Genomic DNA, 24659 nt, shown 5'->3' on the forward strand with positions numbered 1-24659 from the left:
AAAACTACTAATAATTGCCATTTTCTTATGCAGGAAGAGGAAAAATGAAATATCGTTGTCCCAAAGGAAAAGACAGGGCAAAGTTAACTGCTGTCCCTCTAGCAGAAAACCGCATGCAAACAAGACGACCCAGATTGGAGTGTATCAGCCAGGAAAGGGAAAAGGAGATATCGAATTGGTGTAAGAGAAAAAATAGATAACTGGAAATTAACAGCCTGGTGAATCCCTTAGGATCCTTTGATCCTGAGGGATCGCTATCTTAACTATTTTTGCATCATTGATATCTTTGCTTGGCTATTATAAGAAGGGGCAGCACCGCTAGCCCGGGGGGGGGCAACCTGTTGTTGTTTTTATGTAATTCTCCTTTGTATTTGAAACTTTGATCATCGACTCTCATAGAGAAGTGATTCACTATAACTCTGCTTTGATGTTTTAATATAAATCTGGTTGCCGTTTCATCTCTGATTCTGGAGCAATATCAAGCGGTGTGTCCCTGGAGGCTAAGGGCCCAGTCCTGGTGGAACACTTGCTCCTGTACCATTATCTCTAATTCGTGTGTGGTTTTCATTATCAGCTTTGTTCAGTAATATGATGTGTTTTGTTATTTTACATCATGGTTCTATTATATTTGATTTATGTTCAATTGAGTAATGTTGTTCTATGTGACAGGAATGTTGTATTATTCGTTCTAACTTTGTAACGCATTGCTATTTCTTTAATCATTTATATAACATTGATGTTCCCTACAGAATGCTATTATTGTTCAATTACAGAGCAACCGTGCTGTAACATCCATAAGTTGGTATCACTAAATTCATCTATGGTTTACACTTAATCGTGATTGTTGTTCAATTGACGTTGTTGTTCCATTACGAATTACAATCATTATTCTTTATAACTGAGATTGATACCTGTTGTATCGAAGTCAGATTACTGTTTCTCTTAATATTAAGCATACCGCGTGTGTTATTTATTTTGGTTCATTGTACATTTACATTTAACTCTAGTTGTTGTTCCATTCCCTGTTATTTGTATTATCATTGCTTTAGTGTGTGGAACGATTTAAGATTGTAGTGAACGTTGACATTTGTTGTCTAGTTCCCAGGTTGATGAACTTTTCCTTGATTATCTTTAATTACATTAGCTTACATAGGAATGATTTATCGTTACTGTACCCTTGACTAATAAATTGCTATAGTTTTCTGGGTGCATGATTTGAGTCTTAAGGTTCTTTTCTGTAAGTAGATCTTATTTCAATCATCTTTTTACTCTTGTATTTAGAGCACTATACTACTAGCATTACTCTGACAAATGACCGCCTCAAACTGAGTACACTCTTTGAGATAACAAATCGTTCCTGGATTGACAAGTTAATGTGAGGTAAATAGAGGTGAAAAAGACCCTTTTTACTGCTCGACATTTTGGTGTCATTACTGGGGAAGAGTGTCGCCATTTTTTTCTTTTCCAGAGTGACGTAAGAACCTGCTAGGAGAGAACTGGGTTTTAAAAACGGAAGGTAAGAACCTGCATGCGGAGCATGTAATAGCCCTGCTCCCCTGCCCGCTTTCCTGCAGACTTGCTGTTGTTTTCTTTGGGTAGAAATTAGCATTTGATTCGTGTGCATGACTAAGCAGAAAAAGCCTGAAAAAAATCCTAAACCTCTACCCAAGCCTCACAAAGATAAGGGGCTGGTGACCCTCGGCCGATTGACCTTTATAGACGAAATCCTTAAGAAAGCAGAATCTCAGCCTTTAGTAGGGCCTAGAAAAGTTACTTCTAGACAGCCTACTAGTTCCCTTCAGGCCACAAGGTCACCATCTGTAGCCTTTGTTGAGGTGCACAGTCAAACAGAAGAGCAAAATTTTCAAGAAATTGAAAATTCTAGCTTAAAATCATTGCAAGAAGGGAACCTTAGCAACCTCTGTGAAAGAAGAGGAGAAACTCGAGAAACTGGAGAACCAAGATCTCCTCTTCAGATAATTCATCCATTAAGTAGCCCAGATAAGGGAAGTGCTGCAAAAGTCATTTATAATGAAGTTGAAGAAACTCAAGAATCCCCCCAGACATTAGGCACTCTCATCATCCCAGATAAAGGAATTGTTGTTAAGGCCATTCCCCCTCGACAACCCATGAATACCCTCCTAGATATCCTAGAAGGTTATTGGCATATATTTTACCGAATGGCCCAGAACTAGCCAAACACCCAAACCTCTACACTGCAATACCCCATTGTGGATACTACATCTAACACACCTATGAAAGCAATTCCTCTCTAGCATATCCCTACATTCCATGGCCTTACATCAGAAGATCCGGATGCATTCTTATTTGAATTTGATGTGCTGTGTAGAGGATATGACTATACCACCGATCCCCATAAACTAAAAATATTTCCCTCTACATTAAAAGCAACTACTTTAAGATGGTTTATGGGATTGGGTGGTGGTGTTATAAATAACTGGGATCAAATGAAAGAGTTTTTTCTAAAAAAATATCAGGATTACTGTTGGTCCAGAGAGTTAAAAGATGAAATATTTCAAATGGTAGCTAGACCGAATGAAACATTAGAAGAGTATGTTGAACGTTTTCAGTATAATCTTCAAAGACCTCCTTATGCATCATTACCCTTACCCGATAATGTATTAAAAACATCATTAATTAGGGGAATGAAGGAACAATGGATTGAAACACTAAATATTATGGGAAAAGGAGATATTTATTAGGAAAATTTTGCTGACATTATCAATCTATGTATCAGGAGCTCGAGAGGCAGCACGAGGCTGAAACCAACAGAACATGATCGATTTGCAAGAGATAACAGAATTTCGGCAGAAGGATTAACTCGTGCAAAAATTGGAAATTTATTAGAAAGTTTTAAAACTAACATATTAGGGACACTAACAACACAACTTGATATTATGCAGGCTAAACAAAAGCAAGCAGAGGTAGAACAGAATTTGGAAATCTTCTGTCCCAGATGCAAAAAGGAACACAGTGACAAGGAGTGTCCATTAGATACAGTCCAAGTTTGTGCCATTTGTATGAAAGACCATTCTACAGAGAGTTGTCCCTCACTTCCTGGATTGAAAGCAGTATACAAGGAAGCAAAAGAAGAGCCAGAGCCGGTGTATCTACCCAATCAGTGCCGTCAATGACAGCCACGGCAATCATATATGATCTTAGACCTAGCTTCTTCTTTTCAGCCTCCACAATATCATGCTCAAAAATATAATACAATGTGGCAAAATCAACTTCCCTTCCCGAATTGGTTACAACAACCATTTCCTTCATCATCTCCATGGCCGAATCAAGCAAGCCAACCCAATTGGCCAAATTTTCCCTACACTCCACCATATTGGCTAAACGACGTATATCCAGCACAATGGTCCCATCCTACTTCACAGATTCAAACCTGGTAGATAAAGTGGCAAAGACGATGAATCAACCAATAGGAACCATTCTGCTCCCTCAACCTACACTTCCTGCATTACAACAAAATCCCCAGTCTAACTTACGACCGCAACTCCTAGCCCAACCCAACCCCAATCCAAATAACAGACCATTCTGATCTATTCAAATAATTGAAACATCAGAAATAGGAACCGATCTAAGGGAGTGTAATGACCTTCAATTAAGATCTGGGCGCATCATTGAAACAGAGGGAGATAAAACTGCTCAAGTTGAAAATCAGTTACCTATAGAACAACCGCCACAAGAAGAGGATGTGACCAAACAACAAATTCATGATCAAGCAACCACATCTTCCCCCCATTCCTAGAATGATTAATTATATCTCGACCTATACAATATCCTAATTTTGACATTCTGGGAGAACTAAAAAATCTGTACATAAAAATCCCACTCCTCCAAGCCATTCAAGACATCCCAATATATGCAAAGACTATCAAAGAGCTATGTATAAAGAAACCAAGGAGGAAAATAACAAATAACCCAAAAGTCCAAGTAATTGGCACTCTATCCGACCTATTATCAGGAAAAGAAACACCTGTTAAATATGAAGACCCAGGAAATCCAATAATAACCGTACAAATCAGTGGACAAACCTTCTCAAATGCTTTAGTTGATCTAGGAGCTACAATCAATATCTTAACAACTACCACTTGCCAAAAACTGGGCATTACATCAGTAGAACTGACCTCCACTTTATTAGAACTGGCTGACCGATCTGTGGTTAGGCCAGAAGGCACACTCCATGATGTCATGGTATCCGTTGACTTCTGGGAGTATCCTGCCGATTTTCTGATAATAAACCCCAAAAAATAACTTGATGGACATCCATTGATTTTAGATAGACCTTGCTTGCAACTACCGATGCTTATATTGGCTGCTGACAAGGTAGTATGACGATAACTAGGGGGGCTAATATCAAGAATCTAGCTTTATACCCTCCAGCACAGCCAAGCATCACAATAATAAAAACTAACAAACATCCTGTATCATACCTCACCGAAAATACTAGATCTCCATTAACCATAGAAGAGGCCCTTGATTTCAAAGACCAAACAGAAGATTATGCGATTAACAATTTTATTAGTCAAGTTGAATCCAGATCCCACATGCAATGTCACATGATAGAAGCAGCATTTGATAATGAATTAGAAGAAGATCCTCTTAAAGATACACACGATCAAACAATACCTACCACCTCTATCTCAAATAGCAAAATTGTAGAAATTAAGCCAGGAAAGACTTTAAACATTAATGCCAACCTGACTTCCGAACAAGAAGAGAAGCAAATCCAACTACTAAGGAAATATAAAGAAGCATTTGCATGGGACTATCCTGACATGAAAGGAATAAATCCCCAATTATGTACGCACCACATTTACATAGAAAAAGATGTGAGACCTGTTCGCCAACCACAAAGGAGACTTAATCCTCATCTAAAAGATATTGTAAAGGCTAAACTTCAAAAAATTTTAGATGTGAACTTCATCTACCTTATCTCCGATAGTAAATGGGTCTCTCCGCTTGTTGTGGTACCAAAGAAGAATGGAAAGTGGAGGATTTGGGTAGATTATAGAGAGCTAAATAAAGCAACACAAAAAGACCACTTTCCCCTTCCATTCATTGACCAAGTATTAGACACTTTGGCAGGAAAGAAATTATTTTCTTTTTTTAGATGAATTCAATGGATACAATCAGATTCAGATTGCCCCTAAAGACAAAGACAAAACTACTTTTACTTGTCCTTGGGGAACATTTGCCTACAGAGTTCTACCTTTTGGCTTATGCAATGCCCCTGTCACATTTCAAAGGGTTATCCTCAGCATTTTTCAGATTTAATAAATGAAGGGATTGAAGTATACATGGATGATTTTACACTATACGAGGATGATTTCGACCCAGCAATGGACACAATGGAAAAAGTGTTGCAGCATTGCATTGCGACGAGGCTCTGTTTGAGCCATGAAAAATGCTATATGATGATGACAGAAGGACTTATTCTAGGCCATTATATTTCAGCAGTTGGAATACAGGTAGACCCAGCCAAAATTCAAATAATTTTGCTAATTCCCACTCCTACCACTCAAACAGAGGTACGCAGTTTTCTTGGATTTTCTAGTTATTATAGAAGATTTATAGAACATTTTTCTCATATTGCTGCACCTCTATATGCACTGATAGGTAATGTTGACTTTCTTTGGACAGAAAATGAGTCTGTGCTTTCCAGGATCTAAAAAAGCTTGTCTCAACAGCCCCAGTCCTTAGAGGTCCAAATTGGGACCTGCCATTTCAAATTTCATCAGATGCTTCAAATACAGCTATTGGAGCAGTCCTTGGGTAGGAAGAAGATAAAAAACCATATGCAATTTATTATATTAGCAAGAATTTATCTCCTGCTGAATTAAACTATACTGTTACTGAAAAGGAATTTTTAGCTGTAATACATGCTGTCAATAAGTTTAGGCATTACATTACTACATATCCTGTTATCTTGTATACAGATCACTCTGCCATAAAATACTTAGCAAATAAACCAATCACAAATGGTAGAGTAAACATATGGCTGATTTTATTGCAGGAATTTGATATCACAATCAAGGACCGACTTGGAAAAGAAAATCCTGTAGCTGACTTTCTCTCGTGAATGCCAAAACCAATAGACGCAGCAGCAGTTGAAGATCAATTTCTAGATGAGCATTTGTTTGTTGTCACTGTTAAAAGACCCTGGTATGATGATGTTGCAAATTACTTAGCAGTAGGCAAATTACCAAAACATCTTACCCCCAATGAACGAAAACAGATTATCCAGTGAAGTACTCGATTTTCTTGGATTGGGGGCTACCTGTTCCATACAGGGGCAGATATGCACATCAGGAGATGCGTCTGCGAAGATGAAATTTTTGACATTTTGAAAGCTTGTCACGACGGACCATGTGGCGGACATTTCGCCGATCGAAGAACTGGACATAAGGTGTTGCAAACAGGGTATTATTGGCCCATGATCTTCAAAGATGCAAAGAAGTTCATTCAAGCTTGTGACAGTTTCCAAAGAGCAGGATGCCCTGGTCAGTCTGACGAAATTCCCCTGAATCCACAGCTAGTTATTGAACCATTCGAGCGATGGGCCCTCGATTTTGTTGGTCCAATTAACCCATCCTCGAACCAGAAAACATATATTTTGGTAGCAACAGAATATGTCACCAAATGGGTTGAAGCAGAGGCATTACCAAGAGCTACAGAGGATTCTGTCATATAGTTCCTGTTCCGTATATTTGTCCGATATGGGCTTCCAAGAGACATAATTACAGATGGTGGACCACATTTTGTTGGTAACAAGATTGCTGCAACACTAAAAAACTATCATATCCAGCATAAAATTACTACTCCATGCCACCCACAGGTAAATGGTCAAGTAGAAAGCAGCAATAAAATTATAGAAGCAATCCTAAAAAAAACCATTGCATCACATAAACGTGATTGTTCTGCAACATTACCAGAAGCCTTGTGGGCTTACAGAACAACATGGAGAAGCACTACCGACTATTCACCATACCAACTAGTATTTGAAAAGGAACCCATCTTTCCGATAGAATTTGAAATACAAATGCTACGAACAGCACAAGAAGTCGGTCTAGATCTAAATGAGGCACATATTAATAGATTACAATAGATCAATGAGCTAGATGAAATCAGGCACTCTACCCTTCAACGCACTGCATTGATCCAACAATAGCGATGTTGGGTCCCTATAATACTAGTGATTACCCCATTAATATTATATTTGTATCCCTTATTAATATTGTTGTGCCCCTATTGTCCCCATATTGTTATTACTATGCCCCATAGAATCCCTCTATTGTTATTTTTGTGGCTTTATATTATTATTGTTAGGTCAGCTGGGTTATATTGTGACTCCTTAGACTCCTATATATAGAAAGGAGGTTTTGTCATTTGAATCATCCAAGAATTTCTCATTTGTGTAATGTAAAGGAGGTTTCCCCCTCGAAGAGGCTAAATTCTAAGGCGTTGATCTCTCTTTTCTATCTTTTCGTGAGCTAGTTTCATAACATTTGGTATCATAGCTTTGGATTCTAGGGTTTCGCTGCTCCAAACAGGTCATCGTGGCATTTTCGCTATAACCTTTTTTCTACAACGTTTCAAAAGATAAAAAAAAAACATTTGAGAATAAATTGCACTGAATCTTGGGTCCGAATTTCAGAGCTTTTCGCGCTATATTTACGGAGATATGATCTGAGGAAGTTGATCTTTTTGCAGACTTCTGAATTGCATTCCAAACAGGTGACCTGGGGAAAATTGTCATAAATTTCTCTCTGAGCATCAGGTTGAAATTTCATAAGAAGGTACAGAAAGAGGACGGACAGTAGTTTCTTGTATATCTTTTTTAGATCCAAAGGTCGAAACAGTGACTCGTGGCACGTCGTACAATTTCGCTCTACTGAACTAGTCTATAATCAGGTCATCTTGGGAGATTGTGCATAACTCTTCCTTGGAGAATTCAATTTGGATCAGATTGGTGGCATGGGAAAGAGGACATAGAGGGCTACTACAAATTACAATTTCAGAACTGGATGATCTGAAATTGCAGAGATACATCATATTCAATATCAAGCTTCTACAAAGTGAAAAAATGTGTGTAGTTTTTTTTTAAATTTTTGCATAAGCTTCATTTGAAAAATTAGTTTGAATCGGTAATTGATGCCCCAAGGAAAGAAAATGCAAACACCTAGTAAGCAACCTAAAAGCTCTAGCATGACTCATGAAGAAGAGGAAGAAATGCAACATGATATATCAAAATTACGAGACCAAGTGCAACAAGTGTCACTTGCACAAAAAGCAGTAGAATCTAAGATGGATGGTTTAAGGAAAGATGTAGAAGCTAAGATGGATGGTTTAAAGAAAGTTGTAGAAGCTAAGATGGATTGTTTAAATAAAGGCGTAGAAGCTAAGATGGATGGAATGGAAGCTAAGATGAATGGCATGGATGCTAAAATTGATGGCATGGATGATAAGATGGAAGAATTGAAGATAAATATGAATAAGTTGCTACAAGAAATGGTCACTAATGGTGAAAGGGTAGTAAAGGAAACTCATTATGAGAACAAAAGAAATGTTAATCATGATTCCATAGACTCTAATGTTGGATCGAAGACCCACCATATTCCAAAAATCGATATGAGGAAGTTTGATGGCAAGGATCTTGCAACATGGATATTACAGATGGAGCAATTTTTCGATCTCAATAATGTGCAAAACACAAAAGATATGTATTGCAACTTTATATTTGGAACCAAACCAGTTTGTATGGTATCAATGGCTTTGCTCTCGTAAACAAATTATCACTTGGGAAATTTTTACGGAAGAATTGACAGCACATTATGAGGATACAAAAAGCAACACTTTTTTTAGCCAATTGATAAGTCTCAAACAAAAGGGTTCAATAATGGAGCACATTGAGGAGTGTCAAGTGATGGTTGCAAATGGAGGAACAATAAATTGCTCTAGAAAGTGCCATAATATCAAGCTATCCATGGGAGAATATGTATTGACTAGCCCAATGCTTTCCATTCCAATGGGAGGTGCTGATGTTGTACTAGGAGTCCAATGGCTACAATCCTTGGGTACAATAGTTTTTAATTTTCATGAACTTTTCTATGGAAGGAAAGGAAGTTGAATTAAGGGGTATTGTAGGGAAACCGGGAAATATAATCAGCTCTAACGGTATGACAAAGCTTTTTAAAAAGGAACAAAGAAGTGTAATTGCACAATTATGTTCGCTAGATGTTTCCACATTGGAATCATCTATTTCTCCAGATCTCCAAAAAGTCTTGGACAATCATTCCAAGGTATTTGAGACTCCCAAAGGTCTCCCACCTATTCGTGATCATGATCATGCTATTCATCTGATTCCAGGAAGTTTTCCTCCAAACATCAGGACGTACAGATATCCCTATGCCCAAAAGAGTGAAATTGAACGTATGGTTGCAGAAATGTTAGAGGCTGGTATAATTAAACCGAGTCAAAGTTCTTTCTCTGCTCCAGTAGTATTGGTGCACAAGAAGGATGGATCATGGTGCATGTGTCCGGATTATAGGGAGCTCAACAAGCTCACTATTAAAGATAAGTTTCCCATTCCTATCATTGATGAATTACTGGATGAATTGCATGAATCAATTTACTTCACCAAGTTGGATCTTTTTTCAAGATATCATCAAATCAGAATGAAGACTGAGGACATTCTGAAAATAGCATTTAGAAATCATGAGGGTCATTATGAATTTTTGGTCATGCCTTTTGGCCTTACCAATGCACCTTCAACATTTCAAGGTTTGATGAATTCCATTTTCAAACCATTCCTTAGAAAATTTATGTTAGTATTTTTTGATGATATACTAATCTACAGCAAGTCTTGGAAGGATCATGTTGAACATGTTGACAGGGTGCTACAACTATTGGAGGAGAAACAATTATATGCAAAAAGATCCAAATTTTTCTTTGGAGTACAACAGGTGGAATATCTGGGTATATTGTATCTCATGAAAGAGTTAAGGTAGACCCTAGCAAAATTAAAGCCATTAAGGAATGGAAAATCCCCACATCCATAAAGCATCTGCGAGGATTTCTCGGGTTGACAGGGTATTATCACAAGTTTGTTAAGAATTATGGGAGAATAGTAGCACCTCTGACAACATTATTGAAGAAAGATGCATTTTCATGGACTCTAGAAGCAACAAAGGCCTTCGAGCATCTTAAAGAGGAAATGTGCCAAGCACCAGTCTTAGCTACACCAGACTTCACAAAAACCTTTATTGTGGAATGTGATGCTTAAGGAAATGGAATTGGTGTTGTTTTAATGCAAGATGAAAGACCCATTGCTTTGGAAAGTTGTCCAATCAAGGGAAAGTTTTTACACAAATCTATTTATGAGAAGGAAATGTTGGCAATACTCCATGCACTTAATAAATGGTGACCCTACCTAATGGGAAGACACTTCAAGGTAAAAATGGATCATGATAGCCTTAAATACTTTTTAGAACAAAGATTATCCTCTGAAGAGCAACAAAAGTGGGTCACAAAGATGTTGGGTTATGGCTTTGAAGTCATCTACAAAAAAGGGAAGCAAAATGTGGTGGCAGATGCACTCTCAAGAAAGGATGAGGATGTGGAAGCATTGTTGTGCGCCATTTCTATTATCCAACCAGATTGGATAAATGAAGCAAGAGAGAAATGGAAGAATGACGAAGAAGTGTGGGCACTTATTGGAAAGTTACAACAAGACTCCAGTACATCTGATGCATTTAGCTGGAAAAATGATTCGTTATGGTACAAAGAGCACTTATACCTCTGTAATAATTCCGAGCTAAAACAAAAGATTCTTATGGAATTGCACACCTCTCCCTTAGGAGGGCACTCAGGATTTTTAAAAACTTACCATAGGGTTAAGAAGGAATTTTTTTGGGAGGGCCTTAAATCAGATATTCAAAAGTTTGTGGCAGAATGTTTGGTTTGCCAACAAAATAATGTTGAAACAATTAAGACACCAGGTCTATTACAGCGTTTATCCATTCCAAGCCAACGTTGGGAGGATGTTTCAATGGATTTTATCACAGGTTTACCCAAGTCTGAGGGAAAGAGTGTCATCATGGTGGTAGTTGACAGACTTACCAAGTATGCACACTTTTGTGCATTATCACATCCATTTAAAGCCAGTACAATTTCTACTACATTTATGGAAACAATTCAAAAGCTACATAGAAACCCAAAGATTATTGTAAGTGACAAAGATCCCATTTTCACTGGAAATTTTTTGGACAAAATTATTTTCTTGTCTTTGTACTCAGTTAGCTCATAGCTCATCTTATCATCCTCAATCTGATGGGCAAACTGAGATAGTAAACAAATTTTTGGAATGATATCTTCGTTGCTTTGTATCTGATAAACAGACACAATGGGTCAAATGGTTGCCTCTGGTTGAATGGTGGTATAACACTTCCTTCCATAGAGCAACAAAAATGACCCCATTTATGGCACTTTATGGATATCAGCCACCATCCATCACGTCATATTTAAGAGAAAATTCTAAGGTTCAAGCAGTGGAACATCACATCGAACATCAAAAACATGTTCTCCAACTCTTAAAGGATAACCTCGTGTTGGCACAAAATAGAATGAAACAACAGGCAAATCAACATCGCAGTGAAAGAAGTTTTGATGTAAGTGATTGGGTATTCCTACGGCTACAACCATATAAGCAAATGTCCCTCAAGAAAGCTAAGAAGAATAATAAATTATCACCAAAGTATTATGGTCCGTACAAGGTGTTGCAAAAGATTGGTACTATGGCATACAAATTGGAGCTTCCTGCAGCTTCTTGATTGCACCTAGTTTTCCATGTTTCATGTTTAAAGAAGGTTATAGGCGACAAGCTCCCAGTTCAAACAATATTGCCAGAACTTGACGAGGAAGGAAAAATTATATTGGAACCAGAAGCAGTCACAGAAACAAGAACTCGACAGTTATGAAATCGATCAATTTCGGAGTATCTTATCAAGTGGAAGATCTTATCCGCTGAAGATTCCACATGGGAGGATGAGAATTTTATACAGAAGCATCCAGACCTACTGAAGCATTGAGGACAACACTTTTTTGAAGGAGAGGGGCATGTTGGGTCCCTATAATACTAGTGATTACCCCATTACTATTGTAGTTATATCCCTTATTAATATTGTTGTGCCCCTATTGTCCCCATATTGTTATTACTATGCCCCATAGAATCCCTCTATTGTTATTTTTGTGGCTTTATATTATTATTGTTAGGTCGGCTGGGTTATATTGTGACTCCTTAGACTCCTATATATAGAAATGAGGTTTTTTCATTTGAATCATCCAAGAATTGCTCATTTGTGTAATGTAAAGGAGGTTGCCCCCTCGAAGAGGTTGAATTCTAAGGCGTTGATCTCTCTTTTCTATCTTTTTGTGAGCTGGTTTCAGAACAAGCGAGCTAAATGGCATGACGCCCTCATTAAAAAGAAAGTCTTCTGAGAAGGAGATTGGGTGCTCCTATATGATTCCATGTTTCAAGATTTTCCCGAAAATCTTCACACTCGTTGGCTGGGTCCATACGAAATCCAGAAGGTACACGATAATGGCACCCTTACTCTAATCACCATTGACGGATCTGGGCATACCTTCAAGGCAAACGGCCACTGAGTTTGACTATACCGCAAACCACTTACTCAGGAATCCTTCTACGAGCAACTCTGCGAAGAATCCGACATCCAAATTTTGGAGGAAGAAGAGAAATATTCCTCACCTCTGGTTCATTAAGTGATTCAACTATTTTTACATTTTGTACATAATTCTTTTTTTTGTTAGCATAAATTATTTTCTGTACATATTTTTTTTATATATTTGCACTTTGTTGTTCCTTTAGGAAGAAATAGCATTCTCACCACTTTGTTGTTCCTTTTTCAAGGAACCCTGCATTTTTTTGTTCCTTTTTGTAGGCTCAGCAGTTCCATCGTTTTGCTGTTCCTTTTCCCAAAGGAACAACACTTGCATTTTTTCTATTGTTCCTTTTTCCGAAGGAACGACACTGTCGTTTTTGTTGTTCCTTTTCTGAAGGAATAGCACTTGTGTGCACTTTTGTTTTTCTCACTTTTGTTTTGTTGTTCATTTTCCAAGAAACAACACTTTTGGTTTCTGCTATTTCTTTTTCTCGAAGGAACAACACTTGTATTTTCTACTGTTCCTTTTCCAAAGGAGCAACACTTTTGGTTTCTGCTGTTCCTTTTTCCCGAAGGAACAACACTTGCATTTTTTGTTGATTCCTTTTCCAAAGGAACGGCACTTGCATCTTTTTGCTATTCCTTTTTCCCGAAGAAACAACACTTGCATTTTTTGCTGTTCCTTTTCCAAAGGAGCGGTACTTGCGTTTTTTTTTTCTGTTCCTTTTTCCCGAAGGAACAACACTTGAATTTTTTGCTGTTCCTTTTCCAAAGGAATGGCACTTGCGTTTTTTTTGTTGTTCCTTTTTCCCAAAGGAACAACACTTGTATTTTTTTCTATTCCTTTTCCAAAGGAACGACACTTGCGTTTTTTGTTGTTCCTTTTTAGCACTTGTATTTTTTTGTTGTTCCTTTTCCAAAGGAACAACACTTGTGTTTTTTTGTTGTTCCCCTTTGAAACACGAACATTTTTGTATTCCTTTTACTTATGCTTATTCTCCTTTCCATTCCAATTCAAAGACACCTGTTGTTCCTGATGTTTCGAGTCTATTGGAGCAAATTTATACACTTATGCAATGCATAGAGAACTAGAACACACTGAAATTAGTAAATTACATAAAATCACTATTTTTACAAGAAATTGCTTTGAATTGATAGGAGAGAAGAGGAAAGGACACAATTATTCATCACTTTGTTGTCATTATTCTACTAATACTAATATGATTGGTTATCTTTATCATGATGGTTCTTTTTGAATTCCCATAATCTTCTTTCATCATTATTAAGGAATAAGAACAAAGGGTATATTTTTCTATTGAGATGTTAAGACTTCTTCCACCATTCCTGCTCTTAAGGAGTGTTGAACCACTCTTTGTGTATAAATAGGAAAGTACTTTATAAAAGAGAAAAAGAGAAAAATGTTTATATGATATTGGTTGTAAAATGAAGGATAGGGAGTCTCATCAAGAGCCAGCCTACCATGATCATAAGGAAGAAAGTGAAGTGGCATTCCCACTATGGCCACCACACCAGGGATATGATCCAAGAGGCACATCACAAAAAATAAAGAGTCCTTGGAACAGGAGGTCTCATCACGAGCCGGCTTGCCCACCTTTCACTTATTCCTGGTGAATGGCATTATGGTTTAACTAGCCAGCATAATGACCTCCATTTTTACATTGCACAACGCTTCCTAAAGCATACACAAAGGATCATGGTTCCATGGGTGAAAAAAAAAACTCTATCAAGGTTATGGACACCTATGGGCAACAGAGCTCTGTTGATGGTATCGAAGTCACATTCCTTATACACCAATAACAATCATCAACACCCTTGGTCTTATACCTTTGTAATGGGTCAAATGAGATTATGTATATCACTTCCCCGAACCTTTAAACACATGAAAAACTATTACAACAAATCATGACAAAAAAGTTGATAATGACCACATCAGACTTTTTGTGCATGTTAGTTGTCCTATCTTCCCAGCCTCACATCATATCACAGCATTCTCTTACTTGTTAAGCGATCCTACTATACACCTTGATTTCGGCAATCTGTTCCTTTTGTAAACATGGCATTTTGCTATACACTATTCCTTTATGACTCTGTACCATCGCAGTTCAGCATGCCGCTCTCTCATTTGACGGTCGAGGACGGCCTATCACATTGCAGGGGGGAAGCAAGTGACCCCATAATTTGCTGATATATGTGTCAGACTATTATTTGGGAAACCTTTACTTGGAAATAGCAAGGCTTAATGGTATATCGTTTTTCAATTTGCATGACCTGTTGTTCCTAAACTATTTCTGTATTATGCTCTGCAGCAATTAGTAAGTGACTTAGGATTTGAACGAGCTTGCTGTTTCGTTATTTTCTCTGTATTTTTAACAGTTTGAACAGCCTGTTGTTCCATTGTCGTCTCTACATTTTTACAGTGTGCTAAAACATGGGAGGAAGATCAATTCGGAGAGAACCACAGGTATTGACAGTTTTTGATGCTGCACGGGAAATCTTAACGAGGGTAGGATGGATAGTCTATCTCAATCGGCTACAAGAATCCAACGAGACTGTAGCAATATAATTCTTGCAGAACTTGCAAGAATATCACTCAATCGTAAGAGGTAGACACATAGTAGTCACCGATGACATAATTGTAGAGGTCTCGGGACTACCAGACACTAGACCTATGTGGACTCTAAACAAGGAGAGACTATGAAAAATCATAAAAAAAATTCAATATGAAGGCCAGAACCTGACCGTAAGAGGAAAGGGAGTTCTACCAGTAGCATTAGGAGAGCCGTGGGTAGAATTGACGAAGATCATCCAGAGCTACATCACTTGTGAAGGCCGAAAAGACATGGTAAAACCACGACACCTTAAGCTTTTAGCCGTATTAAAACAGAAATGCTCTGTGAACTTACTTGCATTTTTAAATTCCTTACTACATGATGTTGCCCGAAGCATGAAAAGAATCACAACACGTAGAATCGGTAGTAGTCACCATGGGCTGATACGACTGATAGTTAGCCACAGTCTTGCTTAGCAACAGAGAAGTTGGGAAGAATTAATTGCCACAATAAATGGGGGACTGAATCTGCCAGCCCCAAAACAAAAACATGCTACCAGTACATTGAATAGACCATTGAAATGGATGAAATCAATTAGATTGGCATGGATCAGAGGGAGGCTAGAAAATTCCTGAGGGAATACCAGCCAACCAGTGGAGATAGATGATTCAGGGGATGAGCAACCCCGCAATTAGAAGGAGAGGAGAATGAGAAAGAGATGGAGGGAAATAAGGAAGGAGAAACAGAGGAAGAGACTGAGCAGTCTGGGTAGGCGGAGGAAGAGACAGAGCAACGCGAAGAGAGCCCATTGCAAAATCCATTGCAAGAGGATGAATTGGCCCAAATTTTGGCCAATATGGGCGAATATGCCCAACCTCTTAGCCCCCTAGGCCTCCATATTGAAGAAGAACCAAAGGAGCATTCTGCTCAGGACAAAAATACACCCGAAGAGTTGTGCAACGAGGAAGAAGAAGAAGAGAATCATTTTGTTCATGATGAAAGTATAACTGGAGAGAAAAGTGATGAAGATACAGAAGCGGAACAATTTGTTCCCAGCCAGACTACACCGGAAGAATTTCATGGAGAAGAAGGGGTGGAAAAAGAAGTCACCCAGGAAATAATAGAACCAGCTAGGGTTTTTACTCCTGAGCAACCTGGTCAGAATAATGAAGGGGCACCCCAAGAAGAAAACCAGGAAATTGGCCAAGATGACAGTCCAGGCCTGAGTAAACAGACAGTTGTTCCTTCTAAGAAAATAGAAGAAATTAAAAGATTACGAAAAGAACAACAAAGACTGTTGAATGTGATAGCACGACTTTGACAACAAATCAGGGTTTTGAAAATGGGAAAGAGAGCAAAAAGGACCTCGGGGGTAAGACATGCAACCACCCCGGCGAGACCCCTCAAGAAAAAGGTTAGGAGGACTCAAGTCCAGACTGCCGTTCAAAACCAAAAGGAACAACATTCAACTGTTACCCACGTTGAAGTGCAAACAGATGATATATCAGCCTGTGACAAGGAAGTTCAGACAAAGGCATAGCCCTTTGAAGAAATGCGAACCATAAACACGAGGCGATGCAATAAGAAGATTCAAGTAAATCTTCCACTTACCACTACCATGTGGGACAGTGATCCGAGGATAGTAACCCTACGAGAGGGTTTGATGCAAGCTCAACAAGCAATAGAAAAACTTACAGAACAAATGGTTTCTCGAGAGAAGTATGAATAATTACAACAACAGCTAAGGAATGTCAATTTATCTGAAAGCCAGGCTTTTGAAGGATGGCGAAAGGAAGAGGAAAGATTCACCAAGGTAACTCATAGATTAGATGTAGTTATCAGATAGATGGATACCTTATGCTCTTTGTACACTGACGTCCTAGCATGTGGAGCCCCTGCTAAGAATTATGCCTTATTTTTAATGGAATGATATTTGCAATTGAAAATTAAGGCTGCCAAAGCAGGAGCCCCTATACCAATTAATACTATTGATGACTTCATAAATTGTTGTAAGCATTATGGAATAAAGGTCCAAAGATTATTGTGTGAATTCTATCTACATAACCTTGTGCTAGAACAAGAGACAGAGTAGAACCCTGGCCCTTTCGTTGGGGACATCCAACTGCAGGCATTTATTTCGTTTGGAGTTAATCAAATCAAATGGCTTAAAGCCTATAATGCCTTCCAAAGACAAGAAAACGAATTAGATTTATGGGTAAGAGCTGAGCGTAGAGATCCATTACAGTTGTGGAATAAACATAGGAACCTCATGAGGACTCTGGGCGTGATTGAATCATTAGGACCCATTCACACAGCAATCAATCGACAAGGGATAGAATACTTCTTTACCATCAAGGACCTTGCCATTGGAGCTGCTAAATTTCGATATCAGACCTCTAATCCGAATATCCAACTCAGGGACCCATTTAATTATGAGAACTTTAAGTTAGCCACTGATCACTTGAGCCTCTATGGTGATCTTATCTTGAGGGCAGGGCCATCCTGGTTAGGATATAGGTTCATGAGTCCAATTATTTGGCACCCTGCACCTGGATACCAAGCCCTATATGAGATGTGTTACACAAAAATATCGTCACCATGATTATTTGCAGTTAGTATGGGTCTATCATCACTTGTACTGTCCTCCTAAGCAAGTCTAAGACCTCAGCTCTTCAAATCAAGCTTTGGAAATGGGAGAAAGACATTAAAAATCAATGTAACTCTGGTTCCACACTTTCTCTCATGGTCACCTGCGGTCCCACACCTTCTATGTACAAAAGATGCGTACCTACCCGCTCTGTCCCTAACGGTGTAGGTGCGGACCCCTGTGAAAGTCAAAAGGCGCAAGTTTTATCTTAAAAAACTCACTTTGGGTTAATTCTAGAGTTTTCTAGTAGGAATTTTGACGTGGATTGTTCGCTCTGAGGTGGTTCGTGCATCCCAAAAGAAAAGGAGCTAATCCCTTGACTAAAGGAGCTATCCCTTTGAAGGAGAGCTTTATCCCTTTGAAGGAGGACCTAGTAACTTCCCTCCATTGCACTATAAATACAGGCATTGGAGTGAGGACTAGAGAGGTTAGAAGCTGAAAATTTTGAGGGTAAATGCTATTGAAATTAAGACTTCCTAGTTGAGCTTAAGAGGAGAGATCACAGACCTTTTTGGCTTCATTGGGGAGTGAGTGAAACTTGTCAAATTAGAGGAGACTTCTTGTTGGACCCTGGGAGGAGCTTGTACAGCGTCAAGGCAAAGGTTGTAAAGTTCTTCTTCTTTTCAATTAATACAATCAAACTCATTTTCTCAACAAGTATCTTATGTTATTTGTTTCATGAACTCCTTGACTTTCATGTTAAATATGTTTTCTGCAATTGGCTTTTCAGGTGCTATTTAATTTTTTCTCCTTGTTTGTGTTTGCAGATTCGCGAAAAGGAGCTCATTTGGATCAAAGGAGCAAGGGCATCCACAAGCTTGCGTTGGACCAAAGGTAGGCCCTGCTAACACTTGTTTGCTATTGGTTATCAAAACATATTTAGAGAAAGATAATGTCTGGTTGGTTTGCTTGTCATTAGGTCTTCTTTAGATTCTAGGAAGGTCTATCTTGTCCACAAGATCGACTCATTCCGTGTGACAAAATGGCGACTCCGCTGGGGAATTGATTGTTTTCCTTGTTTATACCTTGACCTGAGAAACTGTATTTTTTGTTTCTGTTTTTGACTTGATGATTGTGGGATTGGGTGAATTTAGTTAATTTTGAGTCAGTTTTTATTTTTCATAGTTTTGGGAGAAGTACACACCCTCTGAGTTAGGCACAGTGTGTACCTATACGCACTTTTTCTTTGTGCACAGAGCGTGAATGCACCTGTGTAAACAGGCTGCCTGCGTAACCTGTCAAAAATTTGAGAAATTTTAAATTTTTCTCTTTTTTATCAGTTTAGAATTTGTTTATAGGTTTTAGCCATTGCCCAGACCTGCTTGTTCCCTGTCAAAAACTTTCCTTGGTTTAATTTCATTAGTGTTAGGGTTTTAGGTGGAATTCCTAGGAGTTTTGCTTGTTGGGCTTGTTTTTCAATTTGGTTGTGTAGTGGCTCTGAGTTTAGAAGCTGTAGGGACCTCAGATCACATTGGTGTCTACCAGCCTTCTTATGAGTCTGACCATTTATGAAATCTCCCCTTGTTGAGGAATCCGCTTTGAGTTTTCTCATTTCAAAATTTCGAAAAGCTTGTATTTGAAAGTTTGGATTTTCATTTTTTAAAAAGAAAACGAAAGATTGGTTGTTTTTTGACTAATTATGATTCTACATAAATTAGTCCTTAGCTCACATTTAGCTAAGTAAAACATCCTCAAAAAGACACTTTGTAAGCTTTGACTTCAAATAGGTTTTTCTAGTTTGTAGAACTCAAGATTAGTCATTTTCATAGTTTTGAGTGTCTTATGAAAAATATAAAAAAAATCTCTTTTGGAAAAAGTTTGTTTTTGTAGTGGTTGAGTGCTTTGAAAAGAAAAGGGAATTTTTTGTGAAATAACTAGTTGTCTCGTTTTGAGTGCTTTGGAAAGGAAAAAGCTCTTCTTTTAATTTGTTTAATTGAGAAAGATTTGTGTTTACAAAGTATTTGCATTCTCAAACTCTTTCTTAGTTTAGAAGTTCATCGAAGAGAAAAGATTGTTTAAATCATCTTAGATGCATCTTTTTAGTGATTTTGAGTCGAGTCTTTACACCACGAGTTTCATCTCCGCCACCTCTTGACTTAAACAACAACCACTAAAATTAACGCTTAAAGTAAAATTCACCTTGTAACATTTTATTTCTAGGGCTCTGATACACCAACTTAGCTTAGGCTAGTGTCTTGGAGTAGGAGAGTAATTAACTCTCCAAGACAGTAAAAACAAACAACTAGTTGTATCTTGTGGTAGAAAGAAATCCAATTGTTGCATTTATGCTCTGGGAAAGCTCCTCTTAAAGGAGAAGCACGAGATCGTGTCGGAACTAGTGTGGGAATCAATCCTTTCTCATTGGGAACGACGCCAGATATTCACGTATTAAAAACGGTAAACCTCGGATTAACCATTGTCGAGGAGCCTAGGGTCACTTGTTGGTAAACCTTGGATTATGTCAAGGAACCTTCAAGGGGATTGAGCTTGCTACTCTGCCCTTGCGTGCGTATCGGATCATAGACTGTTCCCCCAGGTGTATTTGTCTCAGTTGGTAACCTTAGTGGCCATATTATTTAGGATTCTTCCTAAGGTGACAGTGGTGGGAAGATCCCACTGTACCTGGAGCAGACGTCGGCTAGACTCACTTGGATTTTCTGGGGGCTTCACTTCACTCGAGACGGTTAAGTGGAGGAACTTGGTCCAGTCTATTCATTAAGTAGGTTCCCGGGGTAACTGTTCCAACCGCCATTTCTGTACTGAATTCTGCGACGTTGGATTTCATCACCAACTAGTGTTTTCGGTCCGGAAAGTTACTGTTTGTGTGTGTTTGATCTCTAGATTCTTTAGGCGTGTGATTCAAATTTGTTTGGTTCTTTAGAGGCTTTAGGTGTTTTTTCATTGAGATTTTACTTTGTTTGCGTGTGAAGTAGTTAAAAGCTTTTAACTGTGGTTGAATTACCAAGACAGTCTCGTAGACTTCGGGGCCAGTCTCCTGAGTTTGTAACCGTGGCTGATTTACTGAGGAAGTCCCATAGACTTCGAGGCCAACCTCCTGAAGAAGTCCCGAGCCAGCTTGAAGGCTTGAAAGTCCTCGTAACTCCTAGTGGTAGTAAAGTTGGGTCACCTGAAGAAGGGGAGTCTTCATTGGTTGTACATCCTGATTACCAAACTCTAGTAACAGGTTATGATCCGCAATCGATTTCAGTTTCCGAACTTGCTGGTAACTTTTCATCTACTAGTGATATAGGTGAAGAACCTGAGATATCTGAACCTGTTACTCCAACATCGGGGTTTGTCTCTCCAACTTCTAGTGGTCCTGATTCACCTAGGGTAGAAAGAGTAATTACCCAATATCTTCCTTCTGGACTTATTGCTATTGAAGAACTTACTCCGGAAGAAGAAATAGGCATCCCTATCCCTGAAAATCAACCTGTTCTTGATCTAAGGGAGCGTGAATCAATTTTTTACAGTCCGCCTAGGAGTACTACTTGGTATCTTTCTTTGACTAATTATTTTGAAAACACAGGGTTAAGTTTTTCACCACCTCGTGCTCCTTATCATCCTAGAGGTTTTTATACTCCCGTAAATATGTCAGGTCAGTCATCCATGTTTACTCAATCGCCTGAATATTTTTTGTATGGAATTCCTTCTGTTCCCTCTGGGTATCAGTCACTTTCTGGTACTTTTTCGGGAGCATCTCCTCAACCCATTGAGCAAGGGTTATTAACTGGAAGCAATGGTACAAAGTCGTTGAGCGTAGAAGACATTCTTATGATGTCAGGTTCTATTCCCAATTCTCAACCTCAAGGTGGCCAATTACCGCCTGGGGGGCAACCTCAAGGTACACAATTTGCATCTGGGGGGCAACCTCAAGGACAGTACGTACCTACGGTACAGTACGTTTCTCAAGGTCAACCCAAGACTCAATATGTGCCCCAAGGTCAACCCTAGTATCAATTTATCCCTCAAGGTCAACCCCAGTATCAGTACGTGCCTCAAGGGTATCTACCCCAAGGTCAGTACTCGAATCAAGGTTTCCAACCACCCCAAGGTCAATCTTATGTTCAAGGAACGGGAAATTTACCTTTCAATTATCAATCCTACCCTCAACCCGGTTATGGTCCTCAATATTCTCAACCTGTTATGGGTCAGTACCCCGGAATGAACATAGTGTGGGATCCATCGCAAACCCAACAGGTGTTGCATCCAAGTGTACAGTTGTCATCTCAAACTGGACAACCCTTAGTTTCTGGTACACCCTAGCAACCAGTTCAGTCTAACATTCAAACTTCTGTACCTTCGGTAGTTTCTCAGTCTGGGACTACTGCGCCTTGTACTCCATCTCAAACGATTGCTGCAACTACCGCAACATCTGTTCAATCTACCCCACCTACTTCTGGAGTATCGACAACTCCGGTTTCTACTGTTCCTGTATCTACTCCTCAGACATCTTTACCACAGTCTGGATCCACGATTCAAACTTCGGTTCAGATGCCTGTAGGACAACCTGATTTAAGTACGGTTGTCACAAGTCAACCACAATTCACTTATCAACCATACCAAGGACAGTACCAATTCGGTCCTGCTGTGCATCAGCCAGTCTATCAGTATCAACCGTACCCTGGGTACACTTATCAACAACCTCAACAACCCCAATACGGTTCGGTTAATCCTAGTTTTCCGAGAGGATGCAATATCCTGAACGCGATTCCTATTCCAAGTTTTCCCGGATATCCTCCTCCTGGGGCTGGTCTCATGACCCAGAGTTTTAGGGATCCTAATCGGCAGTTACCGTTTATCGCAACTTTGGACTTGTTGCGCCTAACGAATGATCCGATCAATTATCTTCCGTTTTGGCCGCCAATGCCGAATAAGTTGCCCAATGACATTCCCAAGTTCGAAGGTAAATCAGGAGAGGACCCGTCGAACCATGTTATGACATACCACCTCTGGTGTGCGTCTAACTCCATCACAGATGATTCGATCCGTCTTAGACTTTTCCAGCGCACTCTAATTGGTCTCACGGCCAAGTGGTACATTGAGTTACTACAAGGCACTTTTTATAATTTTAGTCAATTAGCTACCTCATTTTTAACTCATTTCCAATTGCTAGTCAGATATGACAATGGCACGGAATTACTAACTTCGTTAAAGCAATCGATGTCCACTTATATTTCCGATCATATTCATGAATGGAGACGTCGAAGACGTTTAGTGAAGGTATTTATTCCGGATCAGATTTTGGCATAGTGGTTTGTAAAATCTTTGTTGCCAAAGATCACTGAAGATGTGGCTAAAGCCGGAGTTGTTACTGAGGAGCAAGTGATTGCTCAAGCACAGTACCTTGACTTGGTTTATACTCAGTCAGGTACGTTACACGAAAAGATCCCCGATCTTCCCAAGTCAAATCAAATCGTTGCAGCTCCTTCGGGATCTCATGCCGCTGACGGTATGATTGGTACGGTTAACACTAAAAGTAAGAAGAAGTCTTCCAAGAATTCTTCTCCTATCATAACCTTGCCTGATTCCCCAACAGGAGATTCTTCTGCAGAGGTTTCCGCCGATATTCATGTTGTAGAGTCATCTACATCTAAATCAAAATCCGGTGGGAAGAAGAAAGGAAAGAAGAAGAATAAAACGGACAAAAATTCAAAGGAGAAACCTGAAAAGGCGGAATCTAATGATGAAAAGCACAAACCTCGTTATCGATGTCTCATTTGTGACGATGAACATTTTACAAGAGATTTCCCTCATCGTGCAGAGGTTGCAAAGATCGTCAAAGGTTCCCAAACTCTTGTTGTTTTGAAGGATCCATTTTCAAGTCAAGACAGAAAGATGATAGGTTCTTCCTCGAGTGCCAATGAAGAACCCATATTGATGATGTCCCATGTTAGGATTGCGACTCGATCGCAAGATTATGGTAGTAAAAGTCTTGTTGATGGCAAAGAAGCAGAATCTTCTCATTCTAATCCATCAACCTCAGCTCCCGGTTCCAATCCACTACAGATCGAGAAACCTAATCCAGACTTAGTAATCAAACCACCCGCTAAGGGTATACTTTGAAAGTCAGCTTTCAATCCACATGCGAGAGCGGCTCAGAACTATAACATTGTTGAGGATTTAGCTGTTTCGCCCTCAGCAATGTCAGCTTTGGAAGTGCTGTAATCATGTCCAGCATAGCGTAAATTATTTTTGTCGGCTATAGGAGCTGTTGACGTTCAGGACCCGAACTTAATAATTTTCGATCTAGAAAATAGTACACCGCATCTCCCTCATCAAATGGCATTCCAGATCCCAGTGATAGTCAAAAACAGGCCTATTCATCGGACTGTAATTGATGAGGGAGCCTCAACGTGCATTATGTCGATACATTGTTGGAGATCGCTTGGTTCTCCTTCACTAAATCAATCCCCGACAACTCTTAATGCCTTTGATGGCCGTGGGTTTCATCCTTTTGGCATTCTACAGGATTTGCCTATAGGGGTTGAAGGAAAAACCGTTAGTCTAGATGTGGAGGTGGTTGATGCCCCTCTAGATTACAACCTTCTTTTGGGTCGAAGTTGGTCTTACGCTATGACAGCGATCGTTTCATCGGTCTTTCGAGTAATAAAGTTTCCACATAATGGAAAGATCATAACAATAGACTAGCTGGCTTACTTTTCATCCGACCCAACCTCTTTGGAGAATATTCAGCATGTTGGTAAAATGACTATCCCATATAAGGAT

This window comes from Pinus tabuliformis, chromosome 3_1, assembly GCF_031772625.1.
Source record: "Pinus tabuliformis cultivar Carrire ecotype Pingquan chromosome 3_1, CPIR1, whole genome shotgun sequence".
NCBI lineage: Eukaryota > Viridiplantae > Streptophyta > Pinopsida > Pinales > Pinaceae > Pinus > Pinus tabuliformis.